The 26,210-nt window shown below is 47.2% G+C and overlaps 1 protein-coding gene and 1 long non-coding RNA gene across 10 annotated transcripts in view; both read right to left on the reverse strand.

The window, feature by feature from the left end:
• The window catches only part of TTLL11 (tubulin tyrosine ligase like 11), a 238,451-nt gene that overhangs the window by 81,415 nt on the left and 130,826 nt on the right, over positions 1-26,210 (reverse strand). The window lies entirely within an intron of this gene.
• LOC128778641 (uncharacterized) lies at positions 6,956-13,975 on the reverse strand. The gene is made up of 2 exons (XR_008424337.1): positions 7,476-13,975; positions 6,956-7,252 (listed from the first exon to the last, which is right to left on the reverse strand). It is a non-coding gene; the product is annotated as an uncharacterized LOC128778641 (long non-coding RNA).

Below are 26,210 nucleotides of genomic sequence, written 5' to 3' on the forward strand. Positions count from 1 at the left end.
GAGGGAAGTAATCCTAAACTTTAGATGTTCACAGCTGCCTCTACAGTTAGAAGGAAGGAGAGTCAAGAGATGTAAGGCGGGGGGGCGGGGGCGGTGCAGGTCTGCCCACAAGAGCCGTCTCTGAGCCCACGGAGGAACCTGGCAAGCCCGACACAGTCACACGCTAAGTCCTTTTCATCTGTTGCGAGGATTATGAAGTAACATCTTTAAGGAGCTTAGCACGCTACCTGGCAAACAGCACTCTCCACACCTCAGCTGCTGCCACTGCCGGTGCTGTAGAGACTGATGCAGGGGAAATTGTAGAGACTGAAGCCATTAGACAGAACCAGCGGAGTGGGAACAACTACGTGTCTACACTGATCCGTTTACTGCTAACTCTTAGGAAGTAGCCTTTAGACTCGCATTTCTCGTGAGATCCCTGAGCACCCCACAAGGGTTGTACCCTACTCTGTTTTCTTCTTGATACCGCTTTTAAAAAATGTAATATAATGATGTTGCTGTCTCCCAATTTCTGTGCCTTCATGTGCATTTATGCTCAAAATCACCCGGGGCCCTGGAGCCAAGCCATCACAAGTGGCACTGTGGAATTTTTTAATTCAGCATTTCTCACTGGAGTCCCCTGAAGGGGTTCCTGGGGCCCAGGAACCCTCAAGTTTGCACATGTTGCAATAAGCCAGTGACCACCAGGGAGCAAGCTGACCTGGGGCCAGAGGAGACATAAAGCCCACAGTGACTTTCCAGGTCCCCTGGAGTCAGTAGAAAGACCTCATTTGCTCAGAAGAAGAGAGTCTGATTCTGGAAACCCTCTGACGGCCTCTGACCGCCCCTGCTGTCATCTGTGACAGTGAGGGTGGGGGAAAGGTCCACTCTGGGATTGGCTAGGAGGGGACCAGGCCCTGAAATTAGTGCCCCAGACGGGTCCCTATTACCCTCTAACTGCGGGTGTGTGCCTGTGTGTGTGTGTGTGTGTGTGTCTGTGTGTGTGTGTGTGTGTGTGTGTGTGTGAAACCTCAAAATCCCAACGATCAGATGGACAAGAGATACAGGTAGATAAATTCCAAGTTCCATAAAATCAAATATAAATAGCAAACATAAACGGTGATGTGGAAATATGCTCAGGCCCATTAACAAGCGAAGACATACACACTGAAAAACCATCTTAAACTCCCTAAATTGGCAACTAGTTTAAAGGCAGCACCTGAGGCGCCGGGGGGGATCAGTCAGTTTGAGCGTCTGAATTCGGCTCAGGTCATGATCTCGCGGTTTTTGAGTTCGAGCCCTGCATCAGGCTCTGTGCTGACAGCTCAGAGCCTGGAGTCTGCTTCAGATTCTGTGTCTCCCTCTCTGCCCCTCCCCTGTTCGTGCTCTGTCTGTTTCTCAAAAATAAATAAACATTAAAAATAAATAAATAAAAGTAAAGGCAGCACCTAAGGCTTTCCAGGGGAATGGGCACACACAGACATGAATGGCGGCCAGGAGGGCATTTACAACCCCTTGAAAAAGCAAAATGTCCCTTTGCAGCAAGATCTTTAAAGATAGGCATTGCCTTTGACTCAGTAATTCCAGAGCAGGGCTTTATTTAGAGAAGAACAAAATTGAACACCACATAAATGTCCAATGATGGGGTAAATTGCAGTACAGCTGCTCCCTAGGATATTCTCTCAGCACTGAGAACGACGGTGAGGACTGCATAGCAATGTGGGGGAAAGTTTAGGCCACAGTCACTTCAAAACCAGCAGGACTCAAACCTTGTACATTACAAGAAAACATTAAAGGCTGTTGGTAGACAGAGTTTAGACAATCCTTAGCTCTGTTCGTAGACGTTGGGGTTGGAAGTTTTTTGTTTTGGGTGTGCTTTTCGCATTTTTTTTTTCAAAATTTTGTTTTTAGCATTACCTTTTTTTTCAATGCTTTAGTGTTGTTTGTTCGAAAACTACAAAGGGCTTCATTTGGAAACAGGTGAAATCAACACTTTGGGGGACATCCTCTGGGCCAGGCATTGTTCCAAGGAACTTTAAGACAGTACTCACTTTTCAGTATTCCCAACAGCCCTAGACGTCTGACACCTCATTTTTACAGGAGCAGAAAGTGGGATTCAGTGAGAGTAGGTGGCTATCCCTGTTCAGGACGCTAACAAGTTACCCAGGGCTCCACACCTGACCTGCCTGGCTCCAGCCAAGCCTCCTTTCCAGGGTCATGCTCCCTCCCTTTAGCTGTCAGAGGGGGGACACTCTAGTGTCATCCTTGAATGAAAGAATTCCTCCTTCCACGGCATTGGCTCTCATGCTAGACTAGTAATTGGCTTTCCCAGACATTCCCCACTGGAGTTAGCGTCCACCTTTCCCATGCTCCTGAAACTCAACGCAGGGCCTGGCACAGGGTTGGTGCCCAGTGGCTTAGCGCGTAGTGACACTGTTGAGTGGGACCCTGGAATGTTTCCGTCCTTCCCAGCTCACTAACAGTACACGGGCCAGAGAGAGGCAAGGCCCTTGGCCCTGGCTTTCCCCCGTTTCCTGGGTTCTCTATACTGTATCATGTTGTTTGCTGGTTTGTTCCTTTTAATCATAAAGTAAACTCAGAGTTAGAAGATGCTGACAAGCCATTCGGAGGAAAATGAATGAGACTTGTTAAAGCAAGACACAGGGGAAGGGGCAAGTGAGGGTTCTGGGGATGGAAACGAGAAGTTTAAAAATGAAACAGGAGAGGACAGGTGGAGAGAATAGCTTTGGGGAGAGCCCTGATGAAAAGGCAGGGGTCACCGTGAAATTGGGCACTTCCAGAAAGAGGAGAGAAAAAACAGGCCCAAGCAATTTCCTGCAGGAACGCCTGTGGGGATAACAAGTTTTTTTTTTTTTTTTTTTTTTTTTTTTTTTTTTTTTTAAACCTGAGCAAAATCGTCAAGCCCAGCTACTTTTATCAACTAAAATTCGTTCCGGAGATTTCCTCCGGCTTGTGAGAGACATTTTAACTCTCCCTGAGACAGTCATTTGTCACAAGGGGCTGGAAGCTAACCAAAACGTCTGTGAGCAAGTCTGAGGGTTCCATATAATAAAACAAATGGCAAAGTATTGATTTTGCTTCTTTTCAACCTGTTTTAATCCGACTATATGGTCTTATTACAAGAATTTTCTCATCACGGCGAGGAGGACAGGCTCAGCTGAAGGAGAGAAGCAGGACACAGGCAATTCGCTCTTCATTTCTCCTCAGAAAGGCTCTTTTTATAGATCTCTAATATCTCCGGCAGAATTTCAGTTCCAATCTTCCACCGTGACATTTCTGAAGGAAAGACCAAGGTGCCGAAGAACATGACAAACAGAAGATGTGTGGGGTTTTTTGGGTTTTTTTTTCTCTTCCCCAAAGGTGGAAGCTTGGAAAAACAAAATCAAACATCCAGAGAGAGAGGGACTCCGTGTTCCATCAGTGTCTGTGGGCTCCCCAGAGCCCACAGGCCACGTCCCAGGCCCCAGGATCCCTGGATGGGAGGCAAGTCCTCTCCCTACCTGGCTCCGCCCATCTTCGCCAGCCTCTCGACAGCCTCCTGCCAGCCTCCTGCCAGCCCTTGCCTGCCCCCTCCCCCGCTGATGCTCCTCACCGTGTTCTGGATGCACCAGGCCCGCTCCCGACTTTGCTCACAGCCTCTCCTCTGCCGGGGCTGCCGTCTCTCCTCTTCCTCTTGCGACACCTGCTCATTCTTCAGGTTCATGGGCTCCCCCTCAGCCCTCTGACACTCCCAGGCTGGGGGAATCGCTTCCTCCTCGGGCTCCCACAGCCGCACCCAGACTCCCTGCGGGCTCCCACACTGCCTTCTGGCCCAGTGCGCGTGCCTCAGTGGCAGAGACAGGTCTGCTGAGGGTCCCTGTGCACAGAGCTCAGCCCGGGGCCAGGAACGGGGTCGGCTCGGGGCAGGCTTGTGGAGTGAGCGAGTGGATGTGGATGGCAGCCACCCACTCCCCTCCTTCAGCCTCACCCTTGTTGCCAAGCGTCACCCACCAGGAGAATGGAGCCTGGCCCCCAGGGCCTCTAACCTCGGGACGAAAGGCACAGGCCCGCTTTCGAGAAGGTAAAGCCTTCATCTCTCGTTCACACTTTTCTCGTGCCATGGGGGCTCCGAAAATCCCGTCGTATCAGTCTCTTCGAGGTTCTGGGTTGCTCTCAAACAGATACCAGTTTACCCGTGTGAGGGCTCTGAGGTTATTTCGTCCCTTGAGGGGTTTTTTCATCTTTACAGCCATAAGGGGATCCCCACACACACTTTGAAGTCCGCCTTCAGACACGCCCACCAGGAAGTGGCCCCGAGGGTTTCGATGCGAAGAGCCTCTGCTTCAAGGTGCCCAGGTCTGGGCCCCTGCCAGGACTGGCCCCGGGCTGCACCGCCCGTGTCCCCTCCCCAACGCAAGGTGCTGGGGACACAGGCAGCGGCCGGGCCAGCACTCACTGGGCCTCCTGGTCTCTGCGGGGCCCACGCTTTGTTTAGACCCTGAAGACAGCTCCTCTCTCCTCTTGTTCAGAGCCACACGGTCCATAAAGGGTTTATTCCCATTCGTTAATTCCTTTCCTTCTCAGATGAACGCACGATGGGAACAGCACCCAGCACCCACTGTGCGCTGGCCGGGTGCCAAGCACCGGGCCAAGGATGTCACGGGTCGGAGCCCCCCAACACCCCACCCCCGTGGCTTTTCCACTCCCCGTGGCACAGGCCAGGAATCCGAGAACCAGGGAGGAGGAGCAGCATGAGCCACGGCTCGGGGCTGACCAGTGGCAGAGAAGAGGTCTTAGGGCCAATGCTCTGGCAACAAAAACCGTCCCTTCTCCTCCCATGTCACCCAGCTGCCTCATCCCCCTTCGGTGATTATTCCTCCTCAAGGCTGGAGCAGGGGTTTTGGTATCAGATAGGCTTGGCTTTGGGCCCCGCTGATGTGGCTGTATTTAGGCCCACTACTCCCTGTCCCTCAGCCTCAGACTCCTCAACATCAAAAGGTGAAAATCACAGCACCTCTCCCTACAGCGCTGTTGTAAAAATTAATTCAAGTAGTGCTTACACGCCCTTCACACCGTGTCTTGCACAGAGCACGTACTCTGCATGCACACCTATGCAGCTAGCAAGCTATAGCTATTTTATCATCATTATGTTTTCTCCAGGCTTTCCATTTTCCCTCGGAATTTGACCTTCATGGTTATTATTTTTGTTCAACAAATGTCAGCCTTTCCCTGAACCGCGATGCAGCTTTTTGGATCAGTACGTCTCAAAAAAACACTGACGGCATGCCTACTAGGTGCCAGGCACCGCCAGGCAAAGAGATCTAGACGTATGAGCCCCCCAGGAAGTTGATAGTCGGTGGGCGAAAAGAATATGTAGACTGATAATTTTGGGGAAAAAATAGTTAAATACCACAAGAGCACAGAAAAAAATGGGCTTTATTATTATTGTAACCATAATAATAATTATTATTATTTTATGCTAGAAAGCAGGGAGGACTTCTAGGGGATGTTGTCCTGAATAAGACATTGATGGAAGTCTACGAGTTAGCTGGTCAGAGAAAGGGTCAAAAGGGTGTTCTGAATAGAAGGAACACAGCTGTAGTGCTGGGTCCTTAGCTCCAATTTGTTCATTGGATCAGATGGGATCATTGGGAGGCAGGCGGTGAAGGAAGATAATGCTGGTAAGGTGGTAAGACCTGGTCACAGAGGATCTTGTATATTCCATGGCACTGGGTTTGGGTCTCACCATAGAGGTCGAGTAACCCTCAAGTTTTGGTGCGCTTAGGAAATCACCCAAGAAGCTTGCCAAAATGCATGCTTCTTGTCCTGAGCCCAGAGACATTATTAAAAATGTGGCCAAGTGATTTCCATGGGGCGCTCCAGGTGCCATAATCTTAAAGTATCAGAGTAGATGATTGAGAAACATGGAAAGGGGGTGGAGAGGGGTATGAAACACATGGCCACGTCTGTGATTTAGGAAGATCAAGAATTCACGGGGCGCCTGGGAGGCTCAGTTGGTTAAGCGTCCGATTTTAGCCCAGGTAATGATCTCCCAGCTTGTGAGTTCGAGCCCCGCATCGGACTCTGTGCTGACAGCTCAGAGCCTGGAGCCTGCTTAGGATTCTGTGTCTCCTTCTCTGTCTCTGCCCCTCCCCTGCTTGTGCTCTGTCTCTCTTTCTCAAAAATAAATAAACATTAAAAAGAAAAAAAGAAAGATCAAGAATTCTGCCTCAAAACAACCTCTCAATTAGCCCTTACTCGGTAAGGGCTACTGCTTCTAGAAAAATTGATGCTATTTCTTTAGTCATGATAGATTGTCTTAAAACCTTTTATTCAATTTTATGTACACACAAAAAATACATTTACCACACTAGTATAAAATGACTTATTTCTTCTCATTTGGACAAAAAAATAATCTTAAGTCTATCAGAGACAACCCCTGTGATTTTTTTTTATTTTTTTATTTTTTAAAAAAATTTTTTTTTCAACGTTTTTTATTTATTTTTGGGACAGAGAGAGACAGAGCATGAACGGGGGAGGGGCAGAGAGAGAGGGAGACACAGAATCGGAAACAGGCTCCAGGCTCCGAGCCATCAGCCCAGAGCCTGACGCGGGGCTCGAACTCACGGACCGCGAGATCGTGACCTGGCTGAAGTCGGACGCTCAACCGACTGCGCCATCCAGGCGCCCCGAACCCCTGTGATTTTAAGTAGAATATGCAGTTGCAGACAATTTCAGCTAACAAAACATAGCTTGCAAACACGAAGGGAGCCCCAAAGCCCCCAGAACTGCAGAGAGTTTCCATAAAATTCATGCATTTTACTTTAGGAGAGCCAGGGGGCATTTATTTGCAGCTTCTCTTCCAGCCACGCAGTGTGTGTGAAAAATGTACAGGGAAGGGGCGGACAAAATGTTCACGTCCAATCCCAGTGTTACAAAGCAGAGCCACTTATGGGGATACGAGGTCACCCATTCATTCCTTGAATAGTAATTAGCACTCTCTGGGTGCTGGTTCCTGTACAGGGTGCTGGGAATACATGCGATGTCTGTAGGACAACAATTCATTACATCGCAGCAGAAAAGAAAGAGGGTGCACTGGTCCGGAAGTGTGAGCGGGTTTTAAGGACCCACACTCTGTCCCTCTTGAGCTGTGTCACCCCTGACAGGCCACTTTGCTCCTTAGGGCATTTATAGACTAAGGGGGGTGGGGTGGGGTGGATCACAGCCCTTTGGGGCACTAAGGTCCTATGGTTTGACATTAAAAATGATAAACCTGGGGCGCCTGGGTGGCTCAGTCGGTTAAGCGTCCGACTTCGGCTCAGGTCATGATCTCACAGTCTGTGAGTTCGAGCCCCGTGTCAGGCTCTGTGCTGACAGCTCAGAGCCTGGAGCCTGCTTCAAATTCTGTGTCTCCCTCTCTCTCTGACCCTCCCCCGTTCATGCTCTGTCCCTCTCTGTCTCAAAAATAAATAAACATTAAAAAAAAAATGATAAACCTAACTTATCAAGAAAAAGTTTAATATCTACTATATTAAGAAAACAAACATATGTAAGCTTTAGAAAAAAATCTCCAATTTAGGTGACTAAACTGTAAAGCTTCATGGATTAGTGAAGTAAATGCTTACCTTTTGAAAAGATACTCACTTAGAGGGACCACTGTATTCCACAAATGAGAGGCAATGAGGGGTCAGTAAATGGAAAATCACAGAATTTGAGTCCTGGAAGAGTCGCTTAAAGACGACCCAGTCTGATTCCACCATCCGAGAAAACTGAGGTCCAGGGAACGGAACTCAGACCACAGAAAGAGGCCAGAGAGAAATGAGCAGTGTTCTCTAGATGGACCAGGATGGAAGTCCCCGTGTACTGTGTTCCTGTGACTTGCCGATTAAAGAGTAAAACACACAATATCTGGGCTCGAGGCGATGAAGGCGTTCAGTTCTTCAGGGCACTTGGCCTCTAGAAGGTCTTACGCAAATAGTTTGATGGCTAAAGGGAGTAGCCCAAAGTCTGGGGAAGGTACGGATACGAATCGGTTCACCTTCTCAGTTACACAATTACTAAAACCGTGTCCCATATCTCAAGACAAGCCACTCAACGGTAAAGTTTATGGCTGGTGATGAATTAAACTCAATCCCGTATCAATCAGCCACCAGGGAATGCTAGCCCTCGAGGGGACATGACCCACCCAGGGGTCACCTTAGCTGGCAGTGGCAGAGTCGTGGGTCCAAGATCAGAAGGACCGAGTTCCCAATTCTCCAGATCACACGGGTGCACCAAGATGTGCACGCCCCAGCCCCCAGCGCCCCAGGCCCTGCACCCCATTGTGGATAAAACCTAGAAGCGCCAGGGAGTGGAGAGGGCGTCAGTGTTGGCCGCAGCCCGGGACTCCCTGAGTGGCTCCAGCAAGCGGCTGGCCGCTCTCGCCTCAGGTCCCACACGGATGAATCCAAAATGAACACTGCCGCCGGCCTCGAGGGCGGCACGGGGATTAAAGGAGATGCGGGCACGTAAGCCACCACCGCCAGTGTCTGGTGTAGCGTCGGCCGTAAGGAGCAAGTTAGGGCTTGGATTCTGGTGTCGGCAGACCTGGGTCTGAATCCCAGGTCTGCCACGCAATCGGGTGGTCCTAGTGGTCCCTATACTTCTCTACGCTTTGACCTTGGCACCCTTACAATGGCGTCGATACACTATCCACACCTCGCAGGGCAGTTGTGAGGATGCATGTTTAAACGCGGGTTTCTTAGCACAGACTGGCATACAGTAAGTGCCCCCTGAATGTTTCTGGTAGACAGCAGTCACCCGTGTTTTAAGTACTAAGATCCCACGCTGCCCTTCTTCTTAGTAATTGAATTGGTAAGGAAACGGGAGGCACTCAAGCAGGGAAGCACAGCCGGTGGGTTGGAATCCATCTAATTACTCGTTTCACTTTATTCTACCATTAATTGGTAACATGGCAAGGTTCAAAGACCTAATGATTAGCATTAGCCTGCCCCGTTCGGTAAAGCCGGCTATCTTCCTGCTCCACCTGGCTCGGCCATTCAATAGGAAATTGCCTGAGCGGCAGCTGCCCCATTTGTCAAACGCCCGAGCCCCGTTCAGTAATGATCTAATGCGCTCGGGGCAGAGAGCAGTGCTAATGGCACCAGGCCACGCGCATCCTCTGAGCCCCTTGCGGGCACACAAGCTCTCCCAGATAGAAGACAGAGCGAGCTAAGTGGCTGGGAGGTTAAAATTAGCTGTTCTATTACTAGATCTGGTTGAAGGGGAGGAATATGTTCTCAAGTTCCGTCCTCCCCTCCCGTCTCACTCCTGTCTTTCCAGCCGATAATGTTCAAGCCTTAGGCTTCGGACAGAAGGAAAACGCCCCGGAACCGTACACAACTTGGTGGACGTTGGACATAGGCCTTGAAACCCTGCCAAGGACCCTCCTCGGGGATCCTTCTGGTCACACTGGCCACCCCACTCGCCCCTCAGGGTAGCCGCCTGTCTTCCAGAGAGTTCCACTGGTCCCACCACGCGCTCGGCAAAGACATTTTGGTACCAACCCCAGCTCTTCTCTCGCCGCCCCCTTTACAACTTTTCTCAGTGAAGTCAGCACCTTCTGAGGGCGCCCGGTACGTCCTTGCTGACCGCACATGCCCTGCATGTTGAGCTTTGGAGGCTGCATATTCTATTTGTCTCCATAACAAGCCTAGGAGTTCCTGAGACTTGACCTTTATACACTCTCCTCATCTGCTTCCATCAAGTGCCAGGGTGCAGCAGGGGGCCTGGTAAAGGCAGGGGGGAGGTATATAAAAATTATATAGACATATTTATGTGTATATGTATATCACAAACACATATCATCCAGTATTACACCTAATGTTTTCACATTACACCTAATGTTAAATATTTGGTTTTCGAGAGCACTGTGCCCTTCTGCGGATGCAGCCTCGTTTTCTCCTGCATCTGTACCCTCCTCGTTAACAGCCACAGTCTGGGTACATCCCAGGCTCTCGGGATGCCTTTGGATTACGGAGTCGTAGGGCAGGATGAGCTTAAGTGAACACCCACCCCATTCATATCACAAATGGGAAAACCAGATCCAGAGAGGAAAAGAAGCTTGCCTGGGATTATTAGCGGCCAGGAGAAGCTTCGCTCCGAGACCCCCTCGCTGACGGCACAGATAGTCTGTGCTATTACAAAGGCTTTCTTTACAGTTCAAAAAGAAAATCTCGTCAAACCTTTCATAGTAGTATGGCAGGCTGATAGATCTAGATAACCCAGTTTTTTTTGCAAAGAAAAATCGAATAATAAGGCTAATTCCCACTGATCCTGAGGATAGGTGAGGTCTGAGTTTACATTTCAAGGGGTTGGAGCTCAGTAAAAAGATGAGGTCCCATTAAAATGGGAAGTTTGGCAGATACAAAAAATAAGCACACACTTCAGAGATTTCCACGTACAAGAGACAGGAAAAGCAGCTTCATTAATGACAAAATGCAGATGCTTTGCTTCCTGAGCTGAAAAAAAAAAAACACACACACAAAAAAAACCACAGAGTAAATTACACTGGAGTGTGTAAAGAGGTATGTGAGAACCCTCTTAAAAATGTATGAAATCTCAAGGAAAAGACTGATCAAGTGGCTCCCTTAGCATTGAAAATGTCGGTTAGTTTTTCCTGTCTTGTATCAGACAGGTGGTGATTAATATGACACAACAGACAGCAGAGGAGGTGGGAAATGATAAAGGAAGGACATAATAAGAATCTAAATCTGAAGGGAGAGTGGAAGAACAGGTATGAAATATATTAACATGGAGCCTCTGGAAGGGAGGGGATCAGAACGCATGTGATGGACCCAAGGAAAGAGAAGGCTTTCCCTGAGCTGTAATGGCAAGAGAGTAGAGATTGAATGAAAGAATATCGGCGAAGGGGGGACAAATACATCTGAGGCACAAGAAACTGCATGTGCAAAGGCCCTGAGCATGAGCAGAAGGGAGTCAGGCTGGAGGAACTATGGAAGTCGTGGAAAGGAGGGAGGTCAGAGAATACTAGGAATGATGTAAGATGAGGGTAGAGATCTGATCTCTAGATCTAGGCTCCAGATCCGTGGTTCCCAAATTGGGCGGGGAGGGGGAGCCTGGGAGTCCTTTACACACTTATAGCCTATCAAGTCACCATAACAGAAATTAAAACAGACAACTTTTTAACATATTCATTTAAAAATAACAATAACAGGGGCATCTGGTGGCTCGGTCTGACTCTTGATTCAGGCTCAGGACATGATCCTAGGGTCCTGGCATTGAGCCCTGCATTGGGATCTACACTGAGTGTGGAGCCTGCTCGGGATTCTCCCTCTTTTCTCTTTCTCATTCTCTCTCTCTCACATGTTCTCTCTCGCTTTCTCTGCCCCTCCTCTGCTCTCTCTCTCAAAAAATAAAATAAATCTTAAAAAAAAATGGGAGCACCTGGGTGCTCAGTTGGTTCAACGTCTGACTTTGGCTCAGGTCATGATCTCGTGTGGGTTCGAGCCCCGCATCGGGCTCTGTGCTGACAGCTCGGAGCCTGGAGCCTGCTTCCAATTCTGTGTCTCCCTCTCTCTCTGCCCCTCCCTGGCTCGCACTCTGTCTCTCTCTCTCTCTCTCAAGAATAAATAAACATTAAAAATAAAAACAAATAACAGTAACAAATTCATTATATGTTAATGTAAATAATATTCTTGTGAGAAATATTTTTTTTTCCAAAACAGCAACATAAAAAAAGAGTGAAAAGAGTGGCACTGTTTTACATTTTTGCAAAACTCTATAATGTCTGGATTAGTAAAAGATAGTTGGGTTCTCGTATCTGTTTCTACGTTGTCTGCTGTGATATGTTTGGGGTTGAAGTATGTAAGGAAGTCTGGCATACATCAACTCTTGCCAGGTGGCACCGTCTTAAAGGTTAGTCACAATGTGGAAGCTGAAATCTATCGATAAATGTTGCACCCTGTTGGGAAAATCTATTGGTCTCTCTCGCGCTTTGAATGGATCATTTACTCATGCAGAATTTTACATCATGCACTGGATATTCGGAAAATACTGGTTTAGGCAGCGTTTCCAAACGCCGTGTAATTCATTATACGATACCAGAAAATCACATTCGTTAATATCACCATGGATCTCATCAGAAAAATCTGTAGATACTGCAAAGCCATCAAACTCAGAGTGTCAGACACAAGTTTTCTAAAATTCTGTTTTTTAGTTAGACATCCCGATTTTATCATTGGCGGCAAAAGTGGTTGGTTGTCTTCCTTGAAAGGAGAAGCCCGCTTCTTCCAGTTTCAAGAAAATGTCTGCCAGCTGCCTAAATCTGAATAACTGTAGTTTCTCTGCCAATCGCTCCCTCCGTGAAAAAGAACTTTGCAATCGTTCCTTGACCACAGGGACTGGTGCAGCTGGCAACCCACAGCACCACGAGAGAGCCTTTCCTCCGGTCAAACACCCTGGTTTCCGTGGCAGTAGACACTTACTTGCCATCTTGCCACGCGGAATATTAAAAAGAAGCACACTCCAGGGCTGAGGTTTACTTAAGTTAATAATCTCTACTGTTTCATCTAGGATTTTCTTCTGTTTGTTTGTTGTTTCACGTGTTTGTTTTAAACCGTGAGACAGTAGGAAGCAGTAAAGAACAGTTAACAGCGACTCCTAACACAGTTGGGTGCCACTGTCTTAAGCGCTGCGAAGGAGCCAGATTCACTTAGCACTGCTTTTAGACCATCGGTGCAAAAGTCAACACAATGGAAAGGCAAATAATGTCTTAGTATCCCGATGATGACAATAGTTTCGAGGCTTCACTTATCCTGAGAAGATCCTGAGGGACCCTGGGGGTCCGAGGACCCTACTGTGAGAACTGCTGGTCTAGACTAGATCATGCAAAGCCTTGGCAGACATTTTAAATGGTTTTATCTTTATTTAGTCTATGAGGAAATGAAAAGCCATTGAAGTGTTTTAGGTAGTGTTTTAAGTCTTAGATTTGAGTTTTGAAAAGATCACTCTGGCTACTGCAAGGAGAATAAAGTGGATGGAGGGAAGAGGAGGTGAGGAGAAAAATAAATTCTGAGAGTCTTATCGCTCTCTGAACTAGAGACGATGGTGACCTGGAGGGGGGTGGTGTACCTGAGAGGCAGAGAATGACAGGATCAAGGAGGTGAGCTCAAGAAAACTCACTGAGAGTTCACGGGGCTCTCCATGGCTCCTGGCTTAGGAGCCTGGATGAACTGAGAAGAGTGGGGAGAAAGAAAGAACAGAATGCACAGAGCATAGTACCTGCTTCCAGGGAGAGCTTTGGGGAAACTAGCCGCCCTGGCCAGACGGGCACCAAGTCTCCACAGGTCTCTGGGTACACTGACCCCTACTGGCCGCTTCTGAGAAAAGCAGCCTCATTACCATCAGAAAGAGATGAGCTCGGCCTAAGAGCAGCTTGGCCAACCCAGTGAGAGTCTCCCTGCTTGGAGATCCTCCCTCCCAAGCCGCGAGGACAATGACGGAGATAGGAAGACCCAGGTGGTGGGACAGGAGGAGAGAACTTCAAATGCGGACTTAGCGCAAGATGTCCGTGATGCCGGGCGGCCTGGGTAGGTGCTGCTTAGCAAGCTGGGAGCCACCACCACAGGCTGGCAAGAGGATATAAATCAAGGCCATTGATATCAAGTTGGGGTGTGGATAGAGAGGAGACGAGATTCCACTTCTGTGATCCCAGGTCCAGCACGGGTTTAGCAGAGGGCCCACTGGCACTGAGTCCCCTGCAACCTGGGGCTCCAGGCTGCTCTCACACAGGTCTAATGGGCAGGCCCTGGCTCCTTCTTTTCCTTCCCAGAGCAGGCTCATTGCGGAAACTGAGAATATACAGAAAAGCTTAAAGAAACAATTACGATGATCTGTAATGTTACGGGTCAGGGATCATCACTCAACATTTTAGCATGTTTCCTTCCAATAGCTTCCATGCACATAAACCATATATTTTTAGATAGGACTTATTTTATTTTAGATATATATTTTAGATAGGACTAATACATAATAAATAATAATAAATAAAGTAAATACAAAAATAAAATAAAAACTAATAAATAATAATAAAAATAAATATATATTTATTTTCGATATATATTTTAGATAGGACTCGTGCTATAGGCAAATCATTTTGAGACACTTTACTACATCATCCTATAGGCTTTGAAAAACATAATAGCAACACCTAAGCAATGTTATTAAATGATATTTGTAATCCTTTCTCTCCTCCCTCCTTTTCAAATATGCTAGGCTGTTCCTCCAAGCCTTTTATATGATTTTAAATGTCTGTAATGACACCTCTAAATACAGGCAAGAATTTGGGTTTAAACCATCCCAGAGAATGATGTTCCTTTCCATCTGCGTGATGTTTTATGTTTTCAAAGCCCTTTTACACGCATTCATAAAAACCCAACATTTTAGTAATGTTCCACTGAATGTTTCCACATGCTCATATCACGTTTGTCAAATAATAATAATGTGTCTCCTAAAGCAATTGTGAGGATCAAATGGGGAAATGGACACAAATGATAACAACAGCTATTTTTGATTGGTTCTTAACTACTATGTGTCAGATACTGTGCTCAGGATTTTATATCATGGGCATTGGGCTGTACTCCATGAGGTAGATATAATTATTATCCCATGTTACTAGAAGAAGTTAAGTGGAGCTTTAAAAAGTGAACTAACTTGCTAACATGCTAACAATGACACATTTAATAATCAGTGGAGCCAGAATTTTAATCTAGATTCATCTGCCTCCGAATCCTAGACTCCGACCACTCTTCATATCACTTTGCTGGGCAAGGGATTGGCAGACAGTAAGCACTAATTGTGTGACAAGTATTCACCACCCAACAAGTTCTTGGAGTCCGGATACATTATTGTCTAGAGTAGTTGCTCAGTAAATGTTTGGTGACTCAGTGGCCATATATGTCAATGGAAGCAAAGGATAGAGTCAGTTGGAAAAGCATGAAGAGGCGTTTCTCCCTGAAAAGAGGACAAGGCAGACCACAAAAATCCCGAGAGAAGTATGTTGAAAATAATTAAAATGTCAAACAAAACAAACCAAGCCCTAAGGGAAGGAAAATGACGTGGAAAGACAAAATAAATTTAAGAACCAAAGAGAACACCTGGAAACAAATCCAGGAAATATAAAAAAAAAAAAATAATAGATTATTACCAAGCATTATCCTAGGATTGCAAGGATGATATAAAATAACCCGAGAAAAGATGTCAACCCAAACCCAAAAATGACATTATACTCAGTGGTGAAATGTTAGAGGCATTTCCCTTTAAGGGCAAAAACAAGGCAAGCATGTCTGTAATCATTAGAGCAAAGGCATTTGAAAAGAAAAAAAAAAGTATAAGGATTAGAAAGGAAGAAATAAAGCTATAATTCTTAACAAATAATGAGACTGATACATTCTACTATATAAAATTGAAAACTTCTGTTTATTAAAAGGCAAACTAGGGCACCTGCGTGGCTCAGTCAGTTAAGTGTCTGACTTCGGCTCAGGGCATGATCTCGCGGTCAGTGAGTTTAAGCCCCGCATCAGGCTCTGTGCTGACAGCTCAGAGCCTTGAGTCTGCTTCAGATTCTGTGTCTCTCTTTCTCTCTGCCCCTCCCCCGCTCACACTCTGTCTCTCTCTGTCTCTCAAAAATTAATAAACATTAAAAAAAAAAAAAAGGCAAACTAAAAGGTAAAAGACAAACTATAGCCTGAGCAACCATAGGTAGAACCCATATAACCAACAAAGGGTTTTCAATCTAAGATAAGTAAAGCATTTCTACAAATGAGTAAGAAAACGGAAATGGCAAACAACATGAATGGCTAATTGATAGAGGAAGAAATCCAAATGGCCAATAAACCTATGAAAAGATGGTCATCTTCATTAATGATCACAGGAATGCAAATTAAAACAATATGACACCGTTTAATACACATCAGATTGGCAAACATGAGTAAGTTTAATAACCAACTGTTGGCAAGAAAGCTAAAAATGGAAATAGTCAGGGTACCTTGGCTGGCTCGGTTGGTAGAGCGTGAGACTCTTGACCTTAGGGTATGAGTTCGAGCCCCACGTTGGGCATGGAGCCTACTTTAAAAAAAAAAAGAAAAGGAAATATTCCTACAAACTGGGTGGGAATGCAAGTTAGTACTACCACTTTGGAGAGTAGTTTGTCAATGTTCATTCTTTTAACAAATACTTATTGAGTATTTGGCAGGTGCTGTTGGAGGGACAAGGGATGCAGCAGCACACCAAGCAGATAAAGTCCGACATTTAAAAAATAACCAGGAGCACAGAAGGTACACTTCCTTTTGTAGATCCCGACCCCAGGGAAACTCTTGCAACGTGCAAGGATGTTCACTGCTGTACCACCTGTGACAGCAGAGACGAGAAACAAGCTGGCTTTTCCTTAGTAAGAGTACACTAATAAGTAAACTAATAGAGAAATAAACTGGGGTTTATTAAATGAAATATTAGACACCAGTTAAAATAAGTAATATGGATCCAGCATAGATGTCAATACATCAGAGTGGATAAATATCAGAAACATAATATTAAGCCAAAAGACTAGTTGTAAAAGGGCACATGTATAGTGTTGTATCATTCATAGAAAAATTGATATATAAAATAATTGTATGTATTGTTTATAAATATAGTAAAAGTAAAAGAACATAGTGGTTCCTGGGGCAGGGGGAGGGGGGAAGAAGGGATGTCATATCTGGAAAGTGATTTCTTTTTTACAAAGAGAGAGAGAGAGTGACAGATTCAGAGTAGATGGGACAAAACTGTTCACATCTGCAGAATCCTGGTGGGAAGTGCATAAATATCCATTATGTTGTTTTCTGAATGTTTAAATTGTTTCCTAATCAAAAACTTTAAAATTCTGTTTTGTAATAGAAAACCCAAGACAGAGCTTGAGCCCTAAGCACAAGGAAATCGCTGGGGGCTCTTCCGTGCCCCTCCCTTCCCACTCTAGCCCAGCCTGCAGGCTACAGGACAGGCACCCGGCAGACGCAGACGGCAGGCGCAGTGACAGCTCTCGGAGAAGTATTTCATCAGTGGAAGCTTTGGCTCAGCAAGGAGAGGATGACAGGAGCAGCAGGCAGAGGGGAGGGGAGGAGGGTGGTGGGGATGAGAGGTGAGCGAATCTCTTGTGCTACCCGAGAAGGTAATTTGTCCAGAAGGGACAAACACCCTTCCTCTTCCGCCTTCCACCCTGGCTCCACCTCCTTCATTTCTGGAACCTAACAACCCAGCTCGCCCTCAGGTATCCAACAACAGCGCAGGACCTTTATCCAGTCTCTCAAAGCACAGCTTGCCAGCAAAGGGCTTGAAATAGCTATGTTAGATTTTTTGAGTCCAGGTAGAGCGTGCTTTTCAAGAGTTGATATTCTGCCACTTGGCTTTTACGAAAGACCTACGTTAGTACTTGTTTGTGCTAACCGAAGAGAAAAACAAAAATCCAAAGAGGATTTTATGAAAAGAAGCAAAAATTGAGAATAGTGTTCAGTGTTGGTGTTTCAGGGAGCTGTTGTAGAGGTGGCATTCCCCACCCCCCACCCCCTCCCCCAGCAGTGAGGGTGGCCCCAGCCAGCTCCTTCCTGGAACCACACTCAGCATCTCGGCATCAGCCACCAGAGCTCTGGGCAGTGTCTGGAAGCTTCCGTGCTTTATCTCCATGTAGCTTGTGCACTCGTTAGCAAGATCTGTCCTCCGGGATCAGAAAAAACTAAGGTGATTTCTGGGGTCTGAGAACGTTCAGATTTTTTTTCCGTGTAAATTAATGGTAATTGCTTCTTCACTTTACGATGACATGGGAATGCTTTCATAGGACACTCTGCTTTTGGATGGGGAGCAGGGATGAACCTGTATGTGTTTGATTGATGGTCACAAATCCTATTTTTAAATTATGTAAAATTGGGGGCACCTGGGTGGCTCAGTCTGTTAAGCATCCGACTTCGGCTCAGGTCATGATCTCACAGTTTGTGAGTTCAAGCCCTGCATCGGGCTCTGTGCGGTCAGCTCAGAGCCGGGAGCCTGCTTCGGATTCTGTGTCCCTCTGATCTCTCTGCCCCTCCCCTGCTCTCACTCTGTCTCTCTTTCTCTCAAAATAAATAAATAAATAAATAAAAACATTAAATAAAAAAAATAATAAATTGTGTAAAATTGTACAGTCATGGGAAACATGCAGCCTCCTCCCTGACCCTCTCTCCCTATTTCCCCATATCTCTCTTTTTTTGGAGTTCCAACCATCTGTGCCCTGTGTATGACCTCCTCGCTATCTCAATTTATCTCTCTTCTTCACTCTCCCACACCCTGTTAGCCACCACAGGAGAAGTAAAATGCTTCCCCTAACTGTCACCAGGATCTGTGCCTGGTTTCGATCTCCTTGGCTCTCCCTGGACCGTTGCGACATTCCATAACTGGCCTCCCGTCAGATTGGCATCCTTCGAGGCCCACCTCCAAAGTCACCTTCTCTGGAGAGTGCTTTCTGAGCCACCTGGCAGAGGGAGTCACTTCCTCCTCCGAGCCCTGTGGGACCACCACCATTGATCACCTTGGGTTGATATCATTGTGTCCCATCTGCCTCTATCGCTGACCCGAGCAGCCTGAGGGCAGGGACCCTGTCTCACTCTTCTCTGGGTACTCTGCGTGCCCCCCCTGGTGCATGGTATACAGCAGGATCCATAGAACACTTGCTGATCTCTCCTTTTCCTACTTCATATGAACCGGGAATATAATTTTAATTAGATTACTAACTTCTCAAAACATGATTCAACTCTAATTAAACAAAGAGGTCTTTATTCACCACCGAACCAAGAACTGTTGGCTAAAGGTAACGGGAACACTGGAAGCTCCCCAGAACTCCAATTACTGCAGGAGCCGGCTATATTTGAGAGCCAATTAATTTCACAATGTTGAAAATTAATGCATTTAAGATTCTGCCATTCACATCCATTTTTCCCCATTAAAACATTTTAACTGCGCGGAGCCTGTCATTATCGTACTTGCGTGTTCCAAGGAGCTCTCGTGTAAGGGGAGCCTCTGGATTGCTAGACGCAGCCAGAGGCTTACTCCTCACCTTCTAAAATTGCAGTTAATTTTAAGAAACTCTCGAGTGAAGCCACATCCACCATGAAAGGGAGCCCCGAGAACTGGAATGTGTCTCTGGCACCGGCTTCTAAAAGAAACGGAGGTGAAGGCAGCTCTCTTCCTCACTCTTTTTCTCATCTTTGGCAATGGCCTCAACGATCACGGATGAGCTGATGGCTGTGAAATCAATAATGACGGTGACAATGATGATGATAGCCAGCGTTCGCCGAGCACTGACAATGTGCCAGGCACCCTGCTGACTTCCTCTCCGTGTCTCTGTCGTGAAATTCTCTCAGCCTGTAGCGTATGTGCTGCTGATGCCCTCACGTGACCCCAGGGAAACTGAGGCTGTGCGAGGTTAAGTACCGTGCCCCGGCCACTTAGCTGGCTGGTGGCACAGAGATGGAGTCCACACCCGTGCGGTCTGGCTTCACAGCACACGCCAAAATGCCTCTCGTCTCACCTTTTTGACGGCAGAACGGCACCCTCCAGCGTCTTCTCTCGCCAGACCCCAGTGACCCGACTGCTGAGTGGAGTCGGGAGTGTTCCCTCCGGTCGATTCCCTTGTCTCCGGCTCTACTTCAAAGCGCTCATTTCTCGTCTCTCGACTGGCCCATCTCGGGGACTGTCCCTCACGGGATGTCTGTGTGGTACAGATCAGCATCTCCTTCTTCCCAGGTGCCCCCCAGTGGCTCCGGCGCAAATCCTGGGAACAGGCTTGATGCCTCTTTCCCCTCCCTCCTTTGTGGCCGGCCGGAGTCCTGTCGGCCCTGCCTCCAGACGCACTGGGGCCCTTCACCGGCAGGTTCCAGTTCATCTCCTGCCAAGTTCCTACCCCCGCTCCCACCACCAAGTTCCCGATCTCTGTTTGGCCTAAATAAGTGTGTGCTTTCATATATCATGCCTTTGCACGCGTGCTTCCGTCTGCCGGTGCTTCCCCCTTCTCTGCCTGACGAGCTCCTCTCGTCCTGTTAGACCCAGGCTAACGTCCTCCTCATTCAAGAAGGTGCACCCCGTACTCCTTACCGGGGACTACGGAATATAGGGTGGGGCACTAGGCCCTTGGCAGCGTGAGTCCTGAAGGTCCCGGCATGCAACAGTGTGAATGGAGAGCGCAATCCCGATCACACGATCCATCGATCGTCGCCAGGATCAAATGAGATGACATAGGTAGAGCATCTTGCGTGACCTTGAATCACCCCTTCCAAGGGGCAGGTGTGAATTAACAAGTCACTTAATTACTGAATGAGCCCAGCTGACTGCAGAACGTTTGTTTCTGCCTAACAAGTAACAGTCAATTTAAGGATTCACAAAGGTCCCTTGATGTATCCTAAGAGCAGACTGTAATAATTATAATTATTTGTGCATATTTTTCTCCTTTCTCAAAGACAGGGATTGAGTGGCCCTTCTTTCCTTCTTACGTCTACAGACCATAACAGACACGACATTAAAGCAAGGATTGTTGAGTAAATAAATGAAATAAGATCTATGTGGACTGATTCCACGGACACAGGGGAGACTCATCATTCTCCCTAAACAACTTACATACTAGGTGATGCCCAAATTATTTTACTGGAGGCAAAAACCTCTTCCTTCACAACGGAAGATAATTTACATTTCAGCAAAATGACAAATGGCTGCACTTCACCTATCTTTGCATTGCTTAAGCATAGTCAAGGTAGTAAATGTTATACCTACAAATGCCTAGAAGTCAGAGTTTGTATCTATTTGTTGAAGCGTCTGTCTCCCAAAGAGAAAGGACTATGTTGTCACCCCATCGCTTTACCAGCATCGCTCCCTCTGGCACATCCCCCCTTTTCCCTACTTTTCCTTCTCTGTGTGCTTAGTGTCCGTCCCTCCTCCGGGATGTGTGCTCCACGACAGCAGACCCCATGGGTGGGCTCCACAGCTCCGTCCCCTCCCCTAGACAAGCCTCTGGCACACAGGAGGCACCCGGAAAATGTTTTTGTTGAAAAACCAGTGAGCACTCCTATAAGCCCACTCGTCTCTTTTTTCGCGTCTGATCAAAGAATACAAATCTATCCTCATGTGATAAAAAGGGGGACAGCTAACGGTAAGAGAGTAAGGAGCCAAGTCACTGCGATGTGTACAAATCCCCAATCAAAAGTGATTCTGTATAGCCACCATTTTCCTGGGAAGAGGAACAGACTAGGACCAAATTAACGAAATGATAGATATGGCCTAGGAAGGCTGGTTACGCCATGAATAATCACCGAAGAACTAAACGCTTGCCCTTGGGGGAATCTCAGAATTTGGAGCGTCGCTGCTATAGTGGGGGAAATACTGCATTTGTTCCTTTAAGTGAACTCCATGGAATGATAATAGTCCAGGGGAAGTATTAGTGGTGTTTAATCTATGTCTCTACTATATATTCTAAGCTATATTTAAACATTACTTTTATTATTTTCCAGATGCTATTTAACCAAAATACCGCTTCCTATTATCATAACACATGGCCAATTAAACACAGGCAAGGAGATAGCAATGAGCACAGCATAGAGAAGACGTTTGTAGCCAAGAATAGGAACATGGGTCCAGCCCAAGGCTGAGCTTGACCCATACCAGCTACGTGACCTTGGGGAGTGACTCAGTTCTCTCAGACCAGATTTCTTCTTCTGAAAAGCCAGTATTTGCAAAGATCCAGTAAGAATTCAACAAGACAACAATATTTGCAAAGCACCCAGCACTGGCCTCAGGTGCCGTAAATAGTAATTAATAGTAACAGTAACAACAACCATCTCAGAAAAACGTGGTATCAGCAAAGAACTGAATATGCTTGTTTTCAGGGTGAAAGAAAATTACTATCAGGGTGTCTTCATTGAATAAACTAGTAATTTTAGCAGCACAATCTGAAGGCCTGTGGTTTAACAAGCAACTAATTAGAAATTGGTGCCCCCTAAGCTCTGCGTGACACCTGCTTTTTAAAATGCACACAGGGAGGGCAGTCAGGGGGCAAGGACAGTCGATGGCTGTGTCCTCTCCAGAAAATATAGCAGAAAACACACCCCAGATGATCTCTTTTAATCAAATCTCTGAAAAATACTCAGGTTAATAATATGACCAGAGGAGGTCCTCTGGGGTCCCATTAGTTTAATCCTACCCTGCCTGCATCAGACCATTCCCGCCAGTCTGGGCTGTGAACATAGTGAAAGCAATAACTAAAGGGAAATTATGCAAATGCAAAGGGTGGGAACCCAGAGCTGGGGCAGGGATTGCTCTGAAAGATGAATGCCTTGATCCGATCTATTCAATGGGCCAACCAGGAACAATTCTCTTGCCAACTACAGAGCACGCTGGTGCTATTCCTCCCCTAAAGTGCCCACGGGGTCCTCCCCTCTGCCTGCACGAGAAGGCTAAGACTCCTTGGCCTGGCATTCAAGGCCCTTTTAAACCAGACCGCTGCCAACCCTTGTACCTCATCCCCTCTGCTTCCTACATCCATCTGGACCAAACTACTAACAATTTCCCAAACTCACCCAAAGTTTACTATTGCCACTTAGGACAATATTGGAGAGAAAGATTATTTTATCTTATTTTTTTAAATGTTTATTTAGTTTTGAGAGAGAGAGAGAGAGCATACACCAGCAGGGGAGGGACAGAGAGAGAGAGGGAGACAGAGGGTCTAAGCAGGCTCCACGCTGTCAGCACAGAGCCCAACATGGGGCTCGAACCCACGAACCGTGAGATCATGACCTGAGCTTTAGTCGGTTGCTTAACCCACTGAGCCACCCAGGTGCCCCAAGAAAGATTATTTTACAGGTCAATGTCTAAGTGCTTTAAAGAAAGTAGTCCACAATTAACCACCATGAACAAGTCCTGAGCCCTGCCGTAGCAATTGACCTTCCTGTGGAATTTCTGGAAATCACAAAAACACTTCACTTACTGGCTCTCTGAGAAAATTCTGGTTTGACTGGTCTGAGGTAGGACCCAGGCTTGGGTGAAATTCTCTGGCCAAGCTTGAGGACCTCTGTTTCAGGTATTTGTCAGGGTGCCTGTCCAGCCTGTTGCAATCATCTTTTTTTAATGTTTATTCATTCTCGAAAGAGAGAGAGACAGAGAGTGAGTGGGGGAGGGGCAGAGAGAGAGGGAGACACAGAATCCGAAGCAGGCTCCAGGCTCCGCACTGTTAGCACAGAGCCCGACGTGGGGCCCGAACTCACGAACCATGAGATCAAGACCTGGGCCAAGTCAGACACTTAACCGACTGAGACACCCAGGCACCCCTGCCCGTTGCAAACAATATGTCACCCGGTTGGCCCCTACAGTGCTTGACTTTGGGACCCCTGAGCTATCCCACATCACCACCACTCTTGGTGTACGTTGTTATCTTCGTTTATGTAAAGAAACTCAGGTTACATATCCTGTCCCAGGCAGCCCAGCTCTCACATGGGAAAAAAGAAGAATAAAGCCAGGTCTGCCCAGGTCTGACAACCCCAGCCCTCTCCACCCTGCTCCGTTCCTGGCTCCTGTCTCCAATGGGGGCTCAAGCTGCCCGTAAATATTCACAAATCTCTCCTGCTGGTTGTGAAGAACCACAGAGAGCTTGAAATCACTCACAGGAGGAACATCTACACCACGGACAAAGTTTTTTTGTTTGCTTGTCTGCTTTGGTTTCAGGGAGCCAGTTCATCGGCACGCCTCTTAACTCCAAGGCCCCAGGAAGGGAGAAAAGAGGTCCAATTCCTGTTCCTTCGACTTCAGGAAGCAGGTGTGTGTACTGCATTTTAGAAAGATTTCAACCCCCCAAACGGTTAAAAATGAGTTTTTGACTTTGAAGCGATAAACCTCAAGTGCGCGGAAAACAGAGATGTGTCATTTTTATTAAGATGCTGCCTGGGCACCGGTGCATTTTGCGTGCTATTTTGCTGGAGGCGGCTGACTCAGAGTCACTTAGTGGCGGCGGAAAGGGAAGTTCTAGGTGAGGAACAGGTGTCTCCAGGTGCCTGCTCCCTGCCTCCGCCGCCGGGGGCATAACAGAAAACACTCTCTCAAACGCCTGCCAGCCTCGTCTCCGCCTTAGCTGCTAGATGTGTTCAGCTCCAGTACTGGGACGTTGGATCGGAGCCTCCCGGTAAGGAAGAACAGGAGGGACTCACAGAAGCTACTCGCCCCCGTGATCTCCCGGCACCACCGCGGAGCTCAGCTGCAAGCGGTCCCCACTGAACAAAGAACCTGGCATCTTTTCCCTCACAGCGTGGTTCCCCCATCAGCTGGCGCGAGAGCTATAAAAGCCTAGTTATACTGGCACAGTGCTTTCACAGGATTGAAGGAGATTGTGAATTGAAAAGGAATAAAGGAAAGTCCTGTTTACTGAGTGCCTCCTTTTACAACCCGACACTGAACTAGTCCTTTTCATATTTGGTACGAGAACTGGTGTCTATTGAACGACTATCACAGTCAAGCCCAATCCCGGGCCCTGAGGTATAGTATCTCATTTAGTTCTTTTGATGACCCTATGAAGTGGCCACAGTTGCCCCCATTTTACAGACGAGACAGTGGAGTCTTCTCTAGCGGCTGTCCCGTCCTTAGCTCAGCTGGAATACGGCAGTGGCAGAACAGAACCCAGACCCACGATCCTGGGCGGCTCTCTGTACTGAGAAATGGAGATACTTGTGGCCGGAAGGAAATTGTCACTGATTGCAACTTTCGTCTTCATTTATTCAATATTTGCACCACGTCTGTGCACCTCAATAGTACAGAGATGGAGAAAATGGTTTTATGTATGTTCTTGTAATTAGGCAACTTACAGCAATTACATACAGTAACACCCATCCATCCAGTAGTATCTACCATGTCTGAGAACCCTAAAAGTCACTTGGTGATGGCCATTCCGTGCCACTTTCTGAGCCCTTCCATTGCCAATCAATGGACTAGACAGGCATTTGACATCGATCCTCATGATAATGTAAGAGGTCGGTATTGTCTCAGTTTACCAATACAGAAACTGAGCCTTGAAGAGCATCTTGCCCAAAGTCACAGAGTTAGGAAGAGGCCGACGCCCAGTAATGCTCAGGATCACAGAATCCACAGCCCTGAACTCTAGCTGCCAAGCGGCGGGCTGCGGTAATCCTTTGGGGGCAGTTAGACCGTTCCTGGATGGGTAGCATCGCAGGACTCCTCAGGGGTGAGCAAAGCACCGCGTTCGGAGTCTCCACGGCTCCGAACGTTAGCGCACGAAGTTAGTACAGACACAAAGCTACAAGGAGCAGGAACACAACCCGATGCAAAGCTGAGAGCCTGGCTCCCTAGGGAAAGGTGGGCCCAAAGGGGAATATGTCTCCCCCAGTCAGAGACCCAAACATTTCTCACCAAGGGTGTAGCTGCCCTAGAAATGTGGAATCTTAAAGGTGAGAATGACCCACAGGCCAGCTGGGCCAGCCTCCCATCCATGCTGGCTTCGTGTTATAATCCTGAGTCAGATACTCTGTCTTCTGGGGCCATCTTGTGAGATTGTGTTTAGGATTAAAGGAGATGTATGCGAAGTGCTTAGCCCAAGGACTACCATGTTAAGTAGCAGTAATTAACATATTTAATCCCTTCCTCATTCCTTTAAGCAATACATTTTAAGTCAGAGTCTACTATAAGTACTAGGCTCTGTGGATAAGACCCAAATTCAAGCTTCAGGGCCATGCTTTGGGGGAAAATCATTGGTTCATGAACTAACCCAATCCACAAACATTTACTAATGGGACATAATCGAGACATGTTTAGCAGGAATTACGGCGATGACCACTTTGCATGGTGCTCCCAGCTCATAAAGGGCTTTCGCACTTGCCACGGGATCCTCGCAAAGCAAGCAGAGTCAGATGGTCTAGGTGGGATCCCAGAGTCAGATCCCAGCCGGGATCACACAGCAGGTGCGCAGGTTTGGTTCAAGTGCGACTCTCTGGAACCGAAGCCTGGCCTCTCCCTCCTCTACCTCTTGCCTTCCCTCTGCATGTGCCCTTTGGTGACAGAGAGCAGGGTTCCCAGGCAGCCCTGTTCCACTTCAGAAAACCCTGATTATTAGGAACCTTTTGCTCCTATTTATCAAGAAAATCTGCCTGCTGGTACATTCTGTCCGTTAGTCTTAGCTCTTCCTG

This window comes from Panthera pardus, unplaced genomic scaffold (assembly GCF_024362965.1).
Source record: "Panthera pardus isolate Hobbes unplaced genomic scaffold, ASM2436296v1 HiC_scaffold_20, whole genome shotgun sequence".
Taxonomy (NCBI): domain Eukaryota; kingdom Metazoa; phylum Chordata; class Mammalia; order Carnivora; family Felidae; genus Panthera; species Panthera pardus.